Raw genomic sequence first — 9,424 nt, forward strand, 5'->3', positions numbered from 1 at the left:
AAGTTCATATTATCAAAATTAGGCATTGTCTGACAAACAGCACAAGGTCCTATCTGTTTTAAAATACCCCTAATAAGAGACAGATTCTTCATTTCAATAAGAAGACTATTTTAGCATTTTATCTATGCATTGCACAATGCAGACAGAATAATTCTTTAGCAGGAATATTGTAGTTCATTGTATTCTAGACCTTTTTCTCTACAGATTGGAAATGAGAGAATTGCTTCTCTCTGCTCCCAATCATGACAGTAAGCATTGAATTCTTAACCCATGTACGAAAAAGCTTCATCCTGTACTCTTTAAAGGCAGTGGGAACTTCCACAAGGGTCTTCAATGAGCTCAGGATTCTGCTAACACTCATTACAGAACAGTTGTATGGATCAGTGTCAGAGGGTCCATGTCATTTGGAGGAACTGTACCAAAATTACCAGAATCAATATTCAGAATCAAATACCAGAATCAAAACAAATATTTCCTCAGCGAGATAAAGTAGTGATGTAGTAGGTAGGTAGGTGAAATACAGCTACCCTCACTCAGTTTGGCCTGGGCATCACTGAGGTTACCAATCTCTTTTATGGGATCTACTAATAAGCATTGGTTTATTAATTCCTTTGTTGCTATTAGCCATGGGTTTTCAATACAGATTGCTGTCCTTTTATCATTGGAACTCCATTTGTTTGCATTCTAGATCTTTTCCTTCACTGCCCCCACTGCTTTATTCCTAAAGAATTCCAAACATGTTAAAGCCAAATGGAAATCCACATTCCTGTATATCAGACCAATTGTTATACTTTGTAAAGTAGCCATGCTAACACACATGCCTGTTTCCTTTATCATCCCAGAAGCTTATAGTTTCTCTGGCTGCTGTAGTTAGTTTGCCAGAAATTTATTATAGCCCTTGCTACAGCTTTACAAAACTTGGGATACTCAATCTGAATGGCATCGACAGTGCTGGTATACCTAGACCCAAAAGTCTTAGTGATATAGCCTCCACTATAATAACCCTTGGTTTGGCTTGGGGTTTGTTGGAAAAGGAACACAAAGGTACCATTTGTTCTCCTGCACTTCAATAAATTTACCCAGGCTTCTGGATTCTCTGAGCAAAGTCTCAAAAGAAACACTGTGCACCTGTTTTACAAGATAGCAAATAGAAGAGCCTGATGCAGAAAACTTCCCTGAATTGAGTGATGCTTTTGAAAGGGTGTAACCTAGTTCTATCCATTGCTCAGGATTTGTCCATGGATATCTACAATAAGGCCTCCTATCATCTGCAATTTTGCTGATCTCAGAAACTTTATAAAGTCTCCCCAGGCTTTTTCTGCTTGGGGAATTCCAAAGGGGGGATCTTCCTTTTCCCTGTTGGCATCCATCTTGATCCTCTGGAGATAATTTATAAGAAGATATGGGGAGAAACTACCATTAAGGATTCGGATTTCTTTAGCAAGGGTCCAAACAATTCCTATTCTTGTCCTGATTTGTATCCACCTTGCATTTCTAAACGTCTTGAATGCTTCCTGGAAGACAATTATGAGAGAAAATACAAAATAATGTGTTTGAATCACAGAAACCAGCATCTCAATCAGGGATGTCTTCGGGTTTCACTGTTCCACTATGCGGGACAGAAATAATCAGACTCATATATTGCCCACTTGGTATTCAGTGTAATGGTTGTGGCTAAATATGATCTCCCTGGTTCCAAGAGGCTTCCGGGTCAAATACAAAATGCAAACACACTACCACCACATTTTTTCAACCGGGGTCTGAGTTTGGTAACATGTAATGTATCAGTACCTAAAGAAAAAACAAAACACTTATTTTAAGAGGTTTTACAATTGGGACGAAAAAAATCTCTGGTACTCTATCATGAGGCAGTTTTCAGCTGCTGCTAAAATAACTGTAGCTGAAGATTAGCCAGTTTTGGTTTAACCTCCCTCAGAGCAAAGTGGTGGGAGGAATGCATATATGGAAGAGACAGATAGATGCACTCCTTTAGTGTGACTGAAAGAACTGATATAGTCTCATATTTCATTAATTTTCATGGATGTTCTATAGGAAAGTGTTACTGAAGAATTGAGTAAGGGGATGGCTCTGTCACAGACTCACAGAATGGTGGTAAATGGTGGCAGGCTACTAGGCTTTTGACTCAGAAAACACAGAAAGGCAAAAAGGGATAGAGGTCCCAAAGGCTCCGAGCTGGGTGAAATAGTCACAGGCAACATTTTTTGACTAAAAACATTTACTATTTTCAGGTCTGAAACTTCAGTGAGATTGGAACAACTTCGTAAATCTTCCAAGTCTTCTAATAAAATTGAGCAAAGTATTTTTTTCAATCCTGAAATATTGAGAGCTGCTACTCCTCAACAATTTATAAACTTGTTAATTTTAGAAAAACTGCTAGTGGAGCCCTTCCCCTCAAAAAACTACAGGCTTTGATTAGAGGAATAAGTCCACGGCTGGGAGCTAGGATGTGCTGGGTCTTGGTCCTACCTCTGCTGCAAACTAGTTTTAATAATTTGCATTTGTGCCATATTAGACAATATCATGATTTGGCACAGGTAGCGACAGCGTAAGCTGCTCTATGTCAGTGTATTGTTATTCCTGCCCACGTAAGCATTGAGTCTCACTGGCCCTAGTTGGTAGTACCCATTAAGGGCCCTGCTCAGGATAATGAGAAAAGGCCAGTGATGGACCCAGCAGACAAGGGCCAAGTTTCCCAATGGTGGGGAAGCCACAACTGTGGATTCATGGACCACATAGGGCAGAAGAGCTAGACCTTTGTAACAGGTTTATGATCACGATGGTCCCTTCTGACCTTAAAGTCTGTCGTTGTACGGAACATGTTCACACTGAAAACTCAGGGTGCAAGACAGCTCTTCTCAAAGAACCCATCCATTACAAGATTGTAATTGCCGGCATCACAGAGGCCTGTCCGCCACAAAGCAATGAAGTTACTGGGGAAGAAGCTACATTTCTCCACCCTGATGGTCCACATGGAACTCATGGTATGGCATTCCTCACTAGACAACCTCTAGCATAGACTTTAGCCACGTGGAACTCCGTCTCTTCATGCTTACTCGATGCTGGGCTACAAAATCACCATGGACACTTACCTGTCAATGTGACCTACACAAAAAAAGAACTCATTCTACTTGTGGAAAAGGACTCATTCTACCAGCAGCTAGAAGCAAAAATCCAATGAACTCCAGCACATGACACCCCGGTAATACTTGGAGTGTCCCATGCCATGACTGGCTGTGATCAAACTGGGTATGAAACAGTGACAGGTCCCTTTGGTTCAGATTTTCCAAATGACCCACCACTAACCAGCTCTTGACTTTGTGTGGTACTGAGGGCTTGTCTGCTATGGGCTCTGTTAGGTAACCTTAAAATGTTGTTGGACCTGGATTTCAAACAAAAATAATGCTGGTCTGGGCATTCATTACACTTGGGGATTCTACGGCTTCTTTATGGGTTCAGTTAACGATAGGCAAACTTTTAAACAAACCTCAGTGCATTTTGGGTTTATAGTGAAATCTGAAACCAGATGAAGTTCACCTGATATGAGGTTTCACTGGAATGGAGTACTTTGCACATCTCTGTAGAAAGGTACTTTTAAGGGCCTCTGTTCTCAGATTAGATTCATATTTTTGCCCAAATATGACTCTGACCTGGTATTTGAGTCCCAAAGATATAGAGGGGAGACAATTATTCATATTCATAGTTTTCTTATTCTGACCAATATATAAAGCAAATTATTGGCTAAATACTATCCCCACTGATATCCTGTGAAACCCCACTGACTGTATGGGATTTCAGTGAGGGCAAAATTTGCTCCCCTATTCCATGTATTATGTTGGTGCAAGAACTTGGAGTAGCTGTTTGAAGTTTAAACTGATATGAGGATAGAGCCCGGATGTGAAATAAATAAATTATTCTCTTATTGTACATTCAGAAGTCCCCGTACCAGCTGCTATAGGAGCCAAAAATAAATGGAACAGCAGAAACACACTGAGCAGACTGAGAATAAGAGGAACAAGATTTAGAAATCAAGCAAAACAATTGTTTTTCACACACTGACCACTACAAATATAGATGGAAGGCAGTAACCCTACACTACAAGGCTAATTTTTTTACACTCTCATTTACCTCTGGCTCACAAAGTTACTGTCTCACTTTCTACTGCTAATTTTATATCAGAAATTATTAATCTTGAAAGTGGATGCTTGAGAATATTTTTTGTGCTACAGAGATCAAGTCCACATGATTTTAACTCCTACAGCACTGAGGATAAATGTAACCGAATACTCTTCACTATAACTGGGGGACCTATTAGTGTGGAGGGTGGAGGAGGGGTTGAAAGCACACTGCCTGCTTTGAGGCAGGATTGGACATACAGAAGGGGATTCCTGCTTTTTGGATATGGCATTGGAAGGCTTAAGTTGCTATATCTAGTTTTATGTGGTTGGAAGCTCTGGGAACCTGCTTTAGGAGTAGGATTAGGAGGCAAAGTTGATCTTTACAGCAGTAGATTTACAAGCAGACAGCTGCTGATATCCAGGTTTGGGGTGGGTTTACTGGGGGGCTACTTTGGAGTTAGGACTAGAAGCACAGGGATCCTGGATCTCAGGAAGGGATAGAAGTGCGGAATTACCAAATTCATCCTTGGAGCAGGATTAGAGTTTTGGGCTGCTGGGCCCAGTTTTGGGGAATGGGATTGGAAGGACTAGTGTACAGGCTGTCAAGCAGGGATAGAAGCAATGGGTTACTGGGTCTCCATAGGGAGCGGTGTTGGAAGTGCCTTGCTTTAGTATAGATTTGACAGTCTAAAGTTGCTGGACCAGAGAGGGCTGGGCTCAGGAAGGCAAGCTGGTATGCAGAATACTATAGTAGGGATGGGAAACCAGCTGACAGGAGAGGCCATGCCTGATACTCTTAGTGAGGCGTGGGAGGAAATGAAAATAGGAACCAGAAAGATCTCCACGATTCACCACAGTACATGGAGTGCTGCCCCATGACGCCTGGATGGCCATTGACAATATGGACAGAAACATAATAGTTTGGATTATATATGGTGTTAGGCATGTTTGTGCAGTGCTTGAGAATGAGAAGTGCTATTTATTTAAGGGATTTATTATTTGTAATTAAAGATGGACCAAACATCCAAACAAACCCTTTTACATTTCAGAGGCAAGGGACTGGATTTGAATCACCCACCACCAATCTTGCCATTATGATTTTGCTCCAGATCAATCCAAACATTAGAAGGAGCCTATTTTGCACTTCCTATTGACTTATAACCAACACGCTCTCAATCAGGATTCAAACACCCACTTTTCTGACTGTTTCTAATGGTAGCTGAATAAACTGGTTTAAAATAAATTAACACTCCTTTTTGTTTCGTTTTGAAGAAAAAGAAACAAACTGTGATTCTAAGTTGGTGATAACAGGTACTAGGTTTCAAGGTTGCCATCACTGGCTGCTGGAAACACATGCACCCTGGTATCTATTTCAGTGATATTGGAGGATCAGATCCAGGAATGGAGAGGCTGTGGGGATTTTTGTGGGAGTGCAGTGAAATTTACATTGTCTGACCACATGTGCACATACCTGCTCTCCTTTCTCCAAATTTGCTAGGCTAGAACACTGCCTTTATCAAAAAATTGCATACATAACTCCTGAGTATAGGAAAAATTAGGACTAAGGTAAATTAGTATCTGTTATAGGTTTCATTATAGGTAGTGCTGGTGAGCAACAATTAGGGTGTGCAATGTAATAACTCGCCTGCTGTCCTGGTCTATGATTCTTGTGCAGTAGTTTGCTATCAAATAATGCCTGACTGCATATTTTATCCATTAAATAGAAAAGAAGAATACAATGTCACTTCAGATGGATAGAAGCAGATAGCTAACTTAGTGTCCTGGTCCAGCATATGAGTGCACAGATATTTTAGAACAACAGCCTAATATGTAGATTATTGCAATAAAAATCTCACTCAAATGTATTTTTTACATTGTGATTTGACTTAAAAAAAAAATTAGTTCACTGTTTTGACATCAGTAGGAGCTATGGCTGGTCAGCACTTTGGAAAATCAAGCCAATTATTTAGGAGCCTAAATATGGATTTAGAAGCCTAATTTTTGCCACCCATTTTTAAATATCTTAGCCGAGAATTGCACTGGTGTAAATACAAGTATCTGTCCTTTGGCATTTCAGTCAGTCGGAGTCTAATTCCCCCCACTCCTTCCTTAAAAAGCAGTAAGTGCTTTCCCTGGGTAGAGTTAACGGCTGACTTCTCTGTCTGTATTCTGCCAATCCTCTGTGATGCTTTTTGAGTCACATGTGTTATAACCTTTAAAATTGTCTTGTTAGGTGTTGTGTTGTGTACAATCTGCCTTCAGCAGCAGGTCACAGTTACATAAGATGCCTTTTTACAGTTAAATCCCTTGTCTTAACTGAATCGGTTTGCACTCTAGAGTTAAGAGTTTGAAAAAAGTTGCCACTAAATATCCACCACATAAAGGGCATTGTATTGTAATTATTAATTAAAAAAAATTCTAAATACCACAAAACAGACAGGTGATGTGTTTAAATTCATGATTCATATCTTTAAAAAAGATTTGCATAACTTTCATTCACTACTGTTTAGCCTCTTAACATTTCAATTACTGTAAAAAAGTAACAGATGTGAATATATTTTTGCTCCTACAGTGGTTTTTGGTTTTAATTCACACATACCAGAATACACAGATGTGCTCTGGTATCAAAGGAAAACAAATAACTAAAAATAAAAACTAAATACAAAAAGAACACAATCTTTCCTGCATGCTGACCCTGAGTTTGATTAAGGAAAAACTAAAGACTGGTAGTTACACAAAACCTGCATTAAGTGGTCCTGCCAATCGTAAACCTTCAAAAATCATGACTCAGGCCCCACAAATCATGAGGCTATTTTTTTGAATCTTCTGATTTTGTCAAAGCAATACATTCTGTATCCTTTTTTGCGCTTTCTGGTTTTTGGCCATTTAGGGCAACCTCAGTTCATGTTTTCAGACTCCTTTCTGCACTCATGGCAGCTAGAAATTTAATATTTTTAAAATTAAAGCTGAGATTCTCATGTAATAACTTGCCTCCAGGAGCTGTGGAACAGACCAAATATCAAGTGAGTTGGCAACACTGCATCACGCATATGCATTAATTGATATTACCAGGGAAAATACAAGTTCTGTTTTTCAGTGGTCAAAACCCTCTCCCTTCATCCCCAATCATCTGTGCAAAAGCCACACACAAACCTGCACCTTATCCCTACTTCTGGGTATTCCCCAAAGAGAGGACTATTGTTTCCTTGCTTTAAAAAAAAAAAAAAACATTTATTTGTACTCAGATAACACGAAAAGTGATGGAATAGGAGAGTTTCAAACTTGAATGTGATCCTACCTAACTTTAAAGAAAAACATATTAAATACATAGTCATTAATATTACTTGTTTGAGCTTTAATCCACAAAACCGTTTCAGAATGAGCAATGAGTACATGCAAGAAACTTTTACTGAAATACCAAACCTTTTCTAACTTCTTGGGAAGGATCCATCACGCCAAGGATTCTAAATAAGTTACATACTGCAATCACAATCAGTAACTTATTCCAAGGACCATGGCTACCAGAACTCCTCCCAGCTCTGATGAAGGAAGGTTGCTGGCTGATGAGCTTTCAAATGACATAGATCAGACAAAAACTAATACTCTGCAGCATAAGTGAAACACCAGGGTTACATATCTTAATCTACAGTTTAAAAAATATTTCTTTCAAACCATCCCCTCATTCTGTCCCTATGTCCACATGCCTCAGTTAACATAAAGAAAAGGAGTACTTGTGGCACCTTAGAGACTAACAAATTTATTTGAGCATAAGCTTTAGTGAGCTACAGCTCATTTCATCGGATGCATGTAGCTCGCGAAAGGTTATGCTCAAATAAATTTGTTAGTCTCTAAGGTGCCACAAGTACTCCTTTTCTTTTTGCGAATACAGACTAACACGGCTGCTACTCTGAAACCTCTCAGTTAACAGTCCACTAGTACAGACCTAATGCAGCTTTTCTATCCTGCTGGCAACACTACAGTAGATTCTGGGTAAGAAACAGGAAGAGGGGGCATCTAAGTTACTGAAAGTATCTAAAAGCCTTATAATAGCCTCTCTTGTCCCCCTGCAGTCTTTGCCTCTAGAGGGGGTGAGGGAAATTTCTACTTCTGCTCTCTGAGTTGGGAGCAAGATTGGCAGGGCCTCTTCTGTCCCCTTTATAGGTACTAGATGAATGTCCACATATGATAACAATTATTTCTACATGGTCTTCTTCTATTTTTATTTACTTAAATTCTTTCCCTCTTGGAAAATTTCAAAAAATCTTACATGGTGACTCAGAATATATTAACTGTAAAAGTCAAGTTTCAGAGTAGCAGCCGTGTTAGTCTGTATTCGCAAAAAGAAAAGGAGTACTTGTGGCACCTTAGAGACTAACAAATGTATCTGAGCATAAGCTTTCGTGAGCTACAGCTCACTTCATCGGATGAATGCATCCGATGAAGTGAGCTGTATGTCACGAAAGCTTATGCTCAAATAATTTGTTAGTCTCTAAGGTGCCACAAGTACTCCTTTTCTTTTTGTAAAAGTCAAAATTCAAAACTGATTCAGAAACAAGACTATAATATGTTATAATTAAAAAGTTTTAATTCCTTAATATTTCACCTTTAAACATTTCCTAGCATTATGTGCTAGCAACAAGTGGACATCTGGATAGGAGAAACATCACCCTATCACTGGTTTCAGAGTAGCAGCCGTGTTAGTCTGTATTCGCAAAAAGAAAAGGAGTACTGGTGGCACCTTAGAGACTAACAAATTTATTAGAGCATAAGCTTTTGTGAGCTACAGCTCACTTCATCAGATGCACCCTATCACTGTCAATGTTTCTGCTCCTCAGGATTGCAAGTTTGTGCACATTACTCTGCAGCCCCAACTGCTGATGGGCAAAAAGCTAACTTACCCTTTTTGTAAATTTCTTTCCTATCCTCAGGGCAGGTACTGTCTCAGGCTCTGAACCTACAACACAATCTGTTCAGAGTGCAGCCAGACTTCAGTTGCCATGGGAAGCTCCAGTGTGCTCCACGTGGACCTAATGACTGGAATGGGCCAGATTTTGTGCTGGTCCTGGGAGGAGCAGGAGAGCTGGACAGAAAAGGAGGAAAAATTCCAACTTTTTATAAACAATCCCCTTCCATATTTATTTTTTTTAAATTCCTTGTCCCCCCCCCCCCCTCCAGCTTTTGAAAAATGTTGCCGTGTGTGTGTGTGTAGCTGATGCAACCCCTTAACCCAATGCCCTGGGGCTACTTCTAGGTATAGGTCTTCACTGGTAGCAGCCCTTGTAAGGTAC

The 9,424-nt window shown here is 39.8% G+C and overlaps 1 long non-coding RNA gene across 3 annotated transcripts in view; it reads right to left on the reverse strand.

Moving 5' to 3' along the window:
- Window positions 1–9,424, reverse strand: part of LOC122459430 — a 124,197-nt gene that overhangs the window by 114,366 nt on the left and 407 nt on the right. For 2 of the 3 annotated variants that reach the window (XR_006280133.1, XR_006280132.1), the window contains exon 2: window positions 9,035–9,216. This is a non-coding gene — a long non-coding RNA (uncharacterized LOC122459430). Of the gene's footprint in view, window positions 1–454; window positions 1,515–9,034; window positions 9,217–9,424 lie in introns of those variants that run through there. The other variant, XR_006280134.1, reaches the window with a different exon arrangement.

This window comes from Dermochelys coriacea, chromosome 3, assembly GCF_009764565.3.
Source record: "Dermochelys coriacea isolate rDerCor1 chromosome 3, rDerCor1.pri.v4, whole genome shotgun sequence".
Taxonomy (NCBI): domain Eukaryota; kingdom Metazoa; phylum Chordata; order Testudines; family Dermochelyidae; genus Dermochelys; species Dermochelys coriacea.